The sequence below is a fragment of the Amblyomma mixtum genome, chromosome 6 (genome assembly GCF_055824585.1).
Source record: "Amblyomma mixtum isolate Tamu chromosome 6, ASM5582458v1, whole genome shotgun sequence".
Lineage (NCBI taxonomy): Eukaryota > Metazoa > Arthropoda > Arachnida > Ixodida > Ixodidae > Amblyomma > Amblyomma mixtum.
Window position 1 is genome coordinate 73,889,858 of NC_143017.1, and position 10,388 is coordinate 73,900,245.

The window sequence follows — 10,388 nt, forward strand, 5'->3', positions numbered from 1 at the left end:
CAAAAAGCCCAAATGGAGATCAGCGTCAGCGCACCGCACTTTACTTGCGAAATCGGCCGATTGTGCCGACGCCTGTATTTTATGATTTGGCTTTTTCTGGCTTATAAAACCTCCCTTTCAGTGGAAGTAGCGCTTTTGTCGCTAGAATGCGTTAATTCGTCAGATTCCATTTTTCCCCTTAAAGCAGGATTTAGACGTCTGTACTCGGGGGGATGGCGACGGTCGACAGCGAAGTGACGCCGATAGGACGGCTAAGAAGAGCATTCCTCCAGTTCGTTTGTTTGTGGATTCTGAATTAGTTGATTTGGAATTATTGGAATGCGATCTCCCCGCACGTTGTTGCTAAAAGATACGGAGGGATTTCGGATGTAGTAGATTTAATCGAAGATGACTTCATCACAAGGCTGGCGAAGAGCCCGGTCCGATCGAACAGCGGTGATATCGATAGCAATGGAGACCTTATCTGCAACTAGGCGCCAGAAGTAGCGTCATAGTGTATGCTACCCTAAATTAGTTCTCCCGGAGTAAAATTGCAAAATTGAATTGGAAATTGTTGCCTTTATCAAAATTGCGATAAAAATTGCGGCCGTGCACACAGAATTTTCTTTTATTGAGCACTCCTTTCGCAATACCCTAGAATAATAATAACAATAGAAAAAACGGGTCCTTAGGCGTTTGAACGAATGGGGTGTAACGATATAAGATGTGACGAAAGCTTTCTGAGATCGGATGGTTATTAACTTTGCGTTTACGTTTATCAGGCTAGCAAACTACAAACACAATAGCAATAAATAAAAGTGCAGCCTCGTCGTTCCTTCAGTGACGTTCAATAACGATCGTGAAAATTCAGTAGGAGCTGCCGCCTATAGCTATCTTCATTAAGTTAGGCCTAAAATATATGTGCCACTACAGCAGCTTATTTTCTAACGCTATCTGTCGGCGATGAAACCGCTTTTGAAGCTAACTGAGGTAACGTCATTAAATACTCGTTTCCGCAGGGTTAAACTGAATACGAATTCTTGTCTTAAGCCACACGATAAACAAGCCGGCACGTCAAGGTAGACGTCGCAATCCGGAGGGCTTTGTGAGCGGTGTCTCCTTGACAACGCCTCGGCCTTCACTCGTCACTTAGGCGTTTGGCATCGCGACCTGTGTGAACCACGCTGGGGACTTCTGCCAGGCTCCCACCGCACGACACAGCTGAGAAAATTTCCGAGTTAATCAGGCGTGTTGCATTGGAGGACGCTCACACGTGGACGGTGCCATATGCAGCAATTTGCTCGGTGATGATCGATCACAGCGGTGTGTCCTTGCCTCTGGCTAGTCAGCGCCTGTAATCCTACGTAGACCTCTGGGTGCGCTGCGAAGAGTATTGGACCGGCAACATCCTCTCGCTAAAATCCCATCCTTAAACCTTGTCAGCGTTGCCACTCACTATATTTCTGGCTTTTTACACTTCGTTTCAACGCGAACGCCTGCGTTGTCTTTTTTTAGGGTTAGTGTTTGTTGAACACGTTTTATTATCGTTTTAAAACAGCACGAAAAGACACGAACTTAGGAAAGAGACGACACATAGATTCAGATTCAGATTTATTTGAACAATATTTGGTTGCCCAGGAGGCGAACAAAAAGGCAAACAAAAATTGCCTGACGAAGCGTCCGCCCCCTTTATACTCTACCACTGAGCAGTAGGCAGGTTTAACCAAAGAAAACAGACCATATCACCAAAGATACATTGCATATAACATTATACACGAAAACAGCAAAAAGAGAAAAACATGAAAAACAGCACATATTCACTTAAGGCACACAATTAAGAAATGCTGCAAAAAGTATATTCGCGAGTTAACATTGTTACACAGAATTACGCATAAAATACAGATATCGATGTCACTGAACATAACAAAAGGCGTGAAGAGCTTAACTAAACCGGCCAAAGTAATGTTTTCTTTTCTAATAAAATGTGGAATTTTTTTTTATAGGGCAGATATGTGCTATGTCACAAAAAGAAATGGGTTAACTTTTTGCTATATGCTTTAATGGAACGACTGTCGTGAATGGTTTTCTACAATACCCGGGTATTTATTTAGAAGATCAGCTATTCGATATTTTAACGTTTCTGTACCGTAGTTCGTACGCACTAGTTCTTTTCTACATGTCATATGTCGAAGGTTATGATCGTGGTCTCTAAAGAAGAATGTTTGCGAGAACCCAACCGGACGCATTTTTATTTGATCATATATTTTCAATGCTATTCTTTTGTTCATGATATTCGTGATAGTTAATATCTGATGTTTTTCGAAAAGTGGGGCTGAGAGGGCTCTATATGGAGAGTTTTCTATTAATCGTATGACTCGTTTTTGTAGTATAAGCAGGTTTTCCATATTTGCTTTTGTCGTGGTTTCCCATACAAGAATGCAATATTGCAGACGAGAATAAACTAGACTATAATACAACTGCTTTTTAACCACATTTGTAGTAAGTATTTTACCTTGAAGATAATTCCGATTGATCTGGAAATATCTTTTCGTATTTTTTCTATGTGCAAAGACCAACTAAAATTTTCTTAAAAAATAACCCCCAGGAATTTGTGAGAGTTTACTCGTTCCAGGTGTTCCCCACGAAATTGTATAATAGGTTCTCTACTGATGGCTTTATTTCTGGGACGGAAAATAATGTACTTTGTTTTATTTGTGTTCAAGTCTAATTGATTAATGGTAAGCCATAGTGATAGTTTGCTTAACCAGCTGTTTGTTTGCCTTTCAAGCATTTCTAAGTCTGTTCCAGAAAAAAGTACATTTGTATCATCTGCATACAGGATTATATCTGGCGTAAGTGGAACAGCGCTCGCCCAAGCTTCTACATTGGCGTTGCATTACTGCCAGAAACTGCATTATGCTTACACAGGAAAAAAAATAAGTACGAAGGAAGTTGTCGCATTTGCTTTCCTCTGACGAAAGTGTGGTTTCGTAACAGGATAATTAGTCTAAGGAACTTCACCCCCTTTAAGCTTCTTCCTTTAAGGATTAAAGTGACGAAAGTGTGGTTTCGTAACAGGATAATTAGTCTAAGGAACTTCACCCCCTTTAAGCTTCTTCCTTTAAAGATTAAAGTGTGCAAGATGCGATTTGCGCTCACTTACTCATTCTTGGACGCTTTGCACACGTGCGAATAATTCCCTCCTCATAGAAAGAAGAACTAAAAAAAAAAGAAAGAGAAAAGAATGAAGTTACTCTCCAACCTCGGAGACTGAGCTGAGTCAGAGAGCGTTAAACAAACCAGGAGAGAGCGAACAAAAGAAGAAGAAGAAGAGAAAAGAAAGCACGTCGTTGCTGTCTTCCTTCCGTTTGAGTTGCATGCGGTTGCGAGGCATGAGCACTGCGCATGGGCCACGACGTAACAGGGGACCTACAAAGCGGCACAGTGTTGCGCCACCGAGATCACGACGCGAAGTCGCGTGACGGACCTCACGGCGGCAGCTGGAATGACGTACTACTAGAAGCGGAGATCGTGCCTCTGCGCTTACACGAGGCAAAGCAAACAGGAAGACGAGGGGAAGAAGAATAGAAAGAAATGAAAGAAAGCACGAAAAGATGCGGCACGGAATGTGACGAAAAGGAACAGCGACGTGGGAGACGGACGCCAAGAATAAAGATGACGAAAGAATGTGGCACACCGGACAGGCGGTGAGAGCTGTACAACCGCTGCCTATCGTGCTCACGCGAAAGTGCACCAAAGGAAGCGGGCGTCACAGCAAACGTCGACGGGGGAGAGTGTTCATTTTTTGTCTTAGACGCCTTCGATTAAGTGGAAGTATGCTAGCTCTCCTCGCGGCTTCTTTACTGTAACAAATGCGAAACAAATAGATGAAGAGTCATTTGTTGACACTGAAGAGGAAGTTGGGGGTAGCGCCAGCAAATAAAGGGCCGAACCGTTAAACAACTTCGCCCGCATGAGACATTCGTGACTGGCTCGAGCTAATCACTTTGGCAGTCGTGACAGCTCACGGCGTACAACAGCTGAGGTACCCGCCAATTACGAAGTGGTACTTAGCACGGACAACCTCGAGAATTGAGTGCATGATTTCTTGGCATCAACTGTACTCATATTTTCAATGAAAATGAATCAGAACGCAGAGTGAAGGCTGCATCCACGGGCGCGGCTGAGGACGAGCAATCGGGAAGCGGAACCAGTGGTCGCTTTTCAAAATATACTTCTGTCCTGTTAGTCCGTTTTATGATTGGTCTGCTTGTTCCTGGTCGGCTTTCCTGTTAGGGCAGCCCATAGCCAACAGAATGATACCGCATTCATGAAGGTGACATAGAAATGGATCAAATAGCAATAAAGTAACAGAAGTTCTTAGTGAACCTCTCTTCGGATTAAAAAAATGCGATGTTGTGGGCTGACCGCAGCACACAGCTTTAAGAAGACTGTATAGTTGGATACAACTTCAGAATGAAGGAGCAAATGCCCCTCAAAGAAGGGCCCAGCTCGCGTAAGCAATTTATTTATTTATTTATTATTACAGATACCTGCAGCGCCCAAGGGCATTATTGCAGGGGGGGGAAACACAATAACTTCTGCTCATTTGGCCGAAAGTACACATAACAGAAATACAATCACACAACTAATAGATGAGGAAAAACATGCACTGAAGGAAGACAACCACGCTCCACAAATAAAATAACACGAATGAAATGAAAAAGACACGCGCAAGACAACTGCGCGCTACGTCACACATCAGATAAAAATGCGCGGAATTGACCTTCCGTGCAGCACTCAGTGACGCCGGCTGGTAGCCTGTTCCACTCATTGATCGTCCGTGGAAAGAACGAGGTTTTATAAACATTTGTGCGACACTTAATCTCTCGGACCTTCCACTGATGATCAACTCATCTAGAAAAAAATGAGGTTGAAGCAGATACCGGTCTTTGTCAATGCTCAGTTTTCCAAAATAGATGCGATGCATGATTTGTAATCTCAAATGTTTCCTACGGTTAGCTAAAGATCCCCAGCCAAGATGGTTTTTAAGAGACGTGACACTAGTTGAGAAGCTGTAATTATTGGACACAAATCTCGCAGCATTATTTTGGACGCGCTCGAGCATATCACATAAGTAAGCAAACTGGGGGTCCCATACAGGACAGGCATATTCAAGAATTGGTCGGATGTAAGTGAAATACAGGAGTTGTTTGACATTAGACGGTGCTTTATTGAAATTTCTTTTTAAGAAATTAAGCATTCTGCAGGCTTTGGATGTAGTGTACTCAACTTGCCTCGTCCATGTTAGGTTAGATGAAAAATAAAAGCCGAGGTACTTGTATTCAAGTACTCCTTGCAAGGGAACATTATGTAGTGAGTAATTTGTTTGTAATGCGGAACGCTTTCGAGTGAAAGAGACAAATTGGCATTTTGTGGCATTCAAATACATTTGCCATTTTGAGCACCAGGACTGGATGGAATCCAAGTTTCGCTGTAGATTTAACGCATCAGAGGAATTTTCCACAACAGTGTAAACGACACAATCGTCAGCATAGAGCCGAACTTTGCAGGTAAGATCCAAAACAATATCAATAATATAAATCAGAAAAAGAAGGGGTCCAAGAACAGACCCCTGCGGTACACCTGAGGAAACGTTTACATAACCTGAGTGCGAACCACTAACCAAAACACGCTGCATGCGGCCCTGAAGATACGAATGAAGCCAATCGACGACACTGGGGTGCAGACCAAGACAACTTAACTTTTGTAACAATAGTAAATGAGGTACAGAGTCGAAAGCTTTCTTAAAATCTAGAAATACGCAATCTATTTGAGAGCCACGGTCAAAGGAAGAAACCAGATCATTACTAAACTCAAGCAACTGAGTAGTACAGGAAAAACCCGACCTAAAGCCATGCTGAACTTCTGTAAAATACCCATGAGAGTCAAGGTGTTTTATGACTGCGCTATATATTATGTGCTCCAACGTTTTACAGCACACACTCGTTAAAGAAATCGGTCGGTAATTAACAACAGAGCTTTTTGAACCACTCTTATGCACTGGTACCACATTAGCATTTTTCCAGTCATTTGGCAGAGACGCCGACTTCAGTGATGATCGGAACAAGATGACTAAGTAATAAGATATTTCATTCGCGCAAGACTTTAAAACAAAGTTAGGAACACCATCAGGACCACCGGCAGAAGATGAATTGACATCACTAAGCAATTTTGACACACCTTGGTGAGTGAAAACCAATTCAGACATGGTTTCAGTGACAGATTCACGAGTTAACGGAAGTTCTCCGATGTAGTACATTGGCGCAAAAGAAGACTGAAAAAAAGCATTAAAGCAGCATGCCTAATCACCATCATTAGTAATAACTTCACCATCATGGTCTAAATTCGGTATTCTGACTTGTTCGCGTCCATTGTGTTTCAAAAACGTCCACAATTCCTTAGGATTATTACGCAGTTTTGATCCCAAGTCATTTAAAAAGCTATCCTTAAGAGCTTTAATTTCAGTTTTTAGTGTACTGCCAAGAGCCCGAATCGACTGCAATACTGCAGGGCACCGATTTTTTTTTGTATGATTCTAGAAGGCGATGTTTTTTCCTGATAAGCTGTCTGGTTTACCGTGTGATCCACGGTTTGTCGCGGCGGCGCTTTCCGGAAAGGCTTTTAGATGGGATATATTGATCAATTAGGCATTCCAGCTTATTCTTGAATACTTCCCAAATTGTGCTTGCTTGCATAAAAGCCCGCTATAAAAAGATACGCCGCAGTTGCTGTTTTGCGCACCAATCTAGTTGCGTTAATTTAGAAAAAAACTTTTACCTCAACCTGTCCGCCTCGCAGATTTCCTAGTTGATTAGTCGTTACAGGAAAGAGAGTTTAAACTCTCCTATTCACATCACTGAAGCCCGTGAAAGATAGGAGGGCTTCAATAATGTTTTTCCGTACGGTGTCGTTTAGGGCAAAACGCTTGCCTGACAGATTTGTAAAAGCAGTTTTCGAATGGTTCCTCTATGAATGCGACGAAGACATTTTGGGAATCCTTTCATTTACCCGTGTTGAGTCAGCGGGTGACTCTTGCAGGTCGAATGTAACAAGGAGATCAATCGCTCCTCATGTGAGAGCTATTGTTTCAAACAGTCGGACGCGCAAAGTGGATGCACACACTGGAGTGGGCCATGGTCGCGGCTGGGTCAAGGATGACAAGTCAATCGCAGCGAAAATTTATTGTGCTTTTACGCTGGCTATTCACAATCCGTATCGCATCAGCCCTTCATAATATCGCGACCATTACACAGCCAGAATAGCTTAAACGAAAAGTTTGTAAGCACTTTGCATCGAGCGGAACAGACGACGACACGTCGTGTGTCACTTGCTGGGCAAAAGTGAGCCCCAGCGTTTATTCAGCACTGGTTTTATACACGATAGGAACAGGCGGGTAACGCCCTTATCACATGGGGGCGTATCTTGCCATGAACACAGAGCGCGCTACATGCTGAGCAGATTATATTACGATACACACTTTGTCTTTCCAGTCTGTTCCGAGCGAGGAAAGCGTTGATGGGCGCGAACAGTACCTTCTTTTGAAGCCGAATGAAGATTCAGATGAGAAATGTGTCCCGTAGCTGGAAGTTATGGAGAGCAATTACATTTTCATCCTGTGTGTTTTGTTCTAGGCTTAGCGCTGCTTTTTAAAATTAACTGGACAGTAGGCCCCCAGGAAGCTGCTGCTTCTCGTCAGAGGCGCTGCAGATGAAAGCTCACCTTTCACGTCTTTATCGCTTGCCTGGCCCTCACCGCGTTGAGGCCATATCAAAGAAGTCACTGGGATGCAGCGACATATCTGTATGATGAGGGTCACGTTTACATACACCCAGAGATAAGAATAATTTCTGAAGCGAAAGTGCCTGTGAGAACCATTTGTTTCGGCATCCCTAGCCTTTAATGAAAATGAAATAAAGTCGCGTGTTCATTTAGATTACTGACTTAATGTTTATCTCTTTCCAGGCAATCGATGAAAGATTAAACATAGACGAGGAGGGTTGAAATCAGCTGTTAAGTCTCAATCGTTCGCAACGCAACCATTCTGCGTTGAAAATTGGACGTGCATTGGTAGAATAAGTGAAGGCTCTGAAGTGAGCAGTGCAGAGCATGCACCACAGCATCGCGTGGTCAGTGAGGAACTGCTTACACCTTTAACGGAAGGACAAACTATAACAGTTATTTTACTTACAGCCTATTAACTTTCATTTCGCGCTGTTAATCTACCTCTGAAAGCACTTGATGCGGTCAAGGTGATTGAAGTTATTTGTGCCTTTCATATCAAAATTAAAACTTCGCTCAAACGAAGGCGCAGAAGAGCTGCCTTCATTACTTCATCTAAGTGATACGCAGCTATCATAGCTCCCCCTCCCCTCTTGTTCTGCTTGTTCTAAGAAGAAAAAAAATGTAACTGTGGCTAACAGGTCACGATGTAGCTTCAAAGAACGGGCGCAGGAGAGATTAAGCTGAGTAGACGAAAAGAGAGCGGAGTTCAAGAGTAACCCACACAGGCGCTATCGCTCACAGTGGTAAAATAAAGAAGAACACAAGCAAACGGGCACCCACTCGCATTTTACAGAGCAGCGACGTTTCGTCCGACCGGCCCGTTAAACCGACCTCTACGCAGATCTCGGAGAGAGCAGAGACGATCCCGACTCTCTTGCAGGGCGGCCTTATACGGGGCAGGAAGAACGCGTTCGAGTGTCTTTTACGGGGCGCCGCGAGGAAGACGCCTCGCTTGTGTTTCCCTGCGCCCGAGTGTGTGCTGGCAGCGGACAACAAGCGGCCGCTGTTAAACGCGCATACATGAATATTGACGAAGGGAAGCGAACCCGCACAGGTGCGGCCGTTCGCTCGCCGTGACCGCGTGCCCCACAGAGAAGAGCGGCTGCAGAGCATCGCGCACTCTTAGCCCTTTGTTTCCTGCCTGGCTGCCCTTAAGGCGACGGCGTGGCGCCGGACAGTGGAGGAGGAGGGATGCAAATGCGAGTCAGAGGTTGCTTGCGACAGAAAGGGTGCGCTTCCGAGAGCTTAAGCGCCCTGGAAGTTTCGCTACCTTATGAAAAGAAGAGCGCCTATTGATATTCACTTTGCGGAAACGGTTATTTAAGGATGCCTTTGATGCGGGACCCGTTCATAGGCGCAGCTGGGCGAGGTATCGGACAAGGCTCTTGCAGAGTTTTTACAAAACGCAGTCTGTCGCCGATTATAAGGTAACAAAAGCCCAAGCATCGCTCGTTCAGCCAGGTATCGAAACACGCCGACATCTTGATTCCAAGACGCAAGCATTAATGGGGAAATGGTTTTTATCGTGCGCTGGAATTAAACGCCGGATTAAAATGGACTTGTGGGTCCCCTCAGCGTCTTCGCGTCGCTTAAAGCTTGCACGCTCAATGGATGCAGATGGCAAGAGTATGTGGCTCAGCACAGCAGAGCACAGCGCAGCACAGACAACTAAGTCTAAACAGTATATCCCATACCATCTGTCAATGTTTTGTAAAAATATTTTGGTCGATATTTTGTTTTGGTCACTATTTGCTCAATATAACTGAGCATGACCTTTGAAGTGCATTTGAAAGTAAATATATGCTTGACACAGCCTTCATTGTTCTAGGCTTTGTGTTCAGTGCTTGCGCACATTTCAATTCAGGCTCTGACAATAGAGCCAATGCTGCTAGTTCCACGCGCGGTATATGTGAAAGATAAAAAATCTTAGAGGTGGCGGACACAATGACGGCGACGATGACAATGAATAAGCGATGCGGCAAACAACAACAGCTACAGAAACAACAAGAGTAGCAGTACCAACAACAACGACAACAACGGTAACAACAACAGCAGTAACAGCAAAAGCAACAACAACAGTAACAACAGCACCAGTAACAGCAACGAAAACAACAGTAACAACCTTGACGAAAGGAGAGAATTTGCATGCTGTTCTATAATTTCTCCTGTTCAGCAGGCTAAGAGCGTAATAGCACGCGTGACTGATTGACCGTATAGTGTGTATCGTGGCTCTCCTCCTTTCTATGTTGGTTGAGACGATAGCCATAGAGGACAAACCCTCTTAGACGGTCCAACGGTCGATTTAACTCACAACGGCGACTTTCTGTAAGAAAAATAACGGAGGAAAGAAAGAAAGAAAGAAAGAAAGAAGGAAAGGAAAGAAGGAAAGAAAGAGAGAAAGAAAGAAAGAATGAAAGAATGAAAGAAAGAAAGAATGAAAGAAAGAATGAAAGAAAGAAAGAAAGAAAGAATGAAAGAAAGAGAGAATGAAAGAAAGAATGAAAGAAAGAAAGAATGAAAGAAAGAAAGAAAGAAAGAATGAAAGAAAGAATGAAAGAATGAAA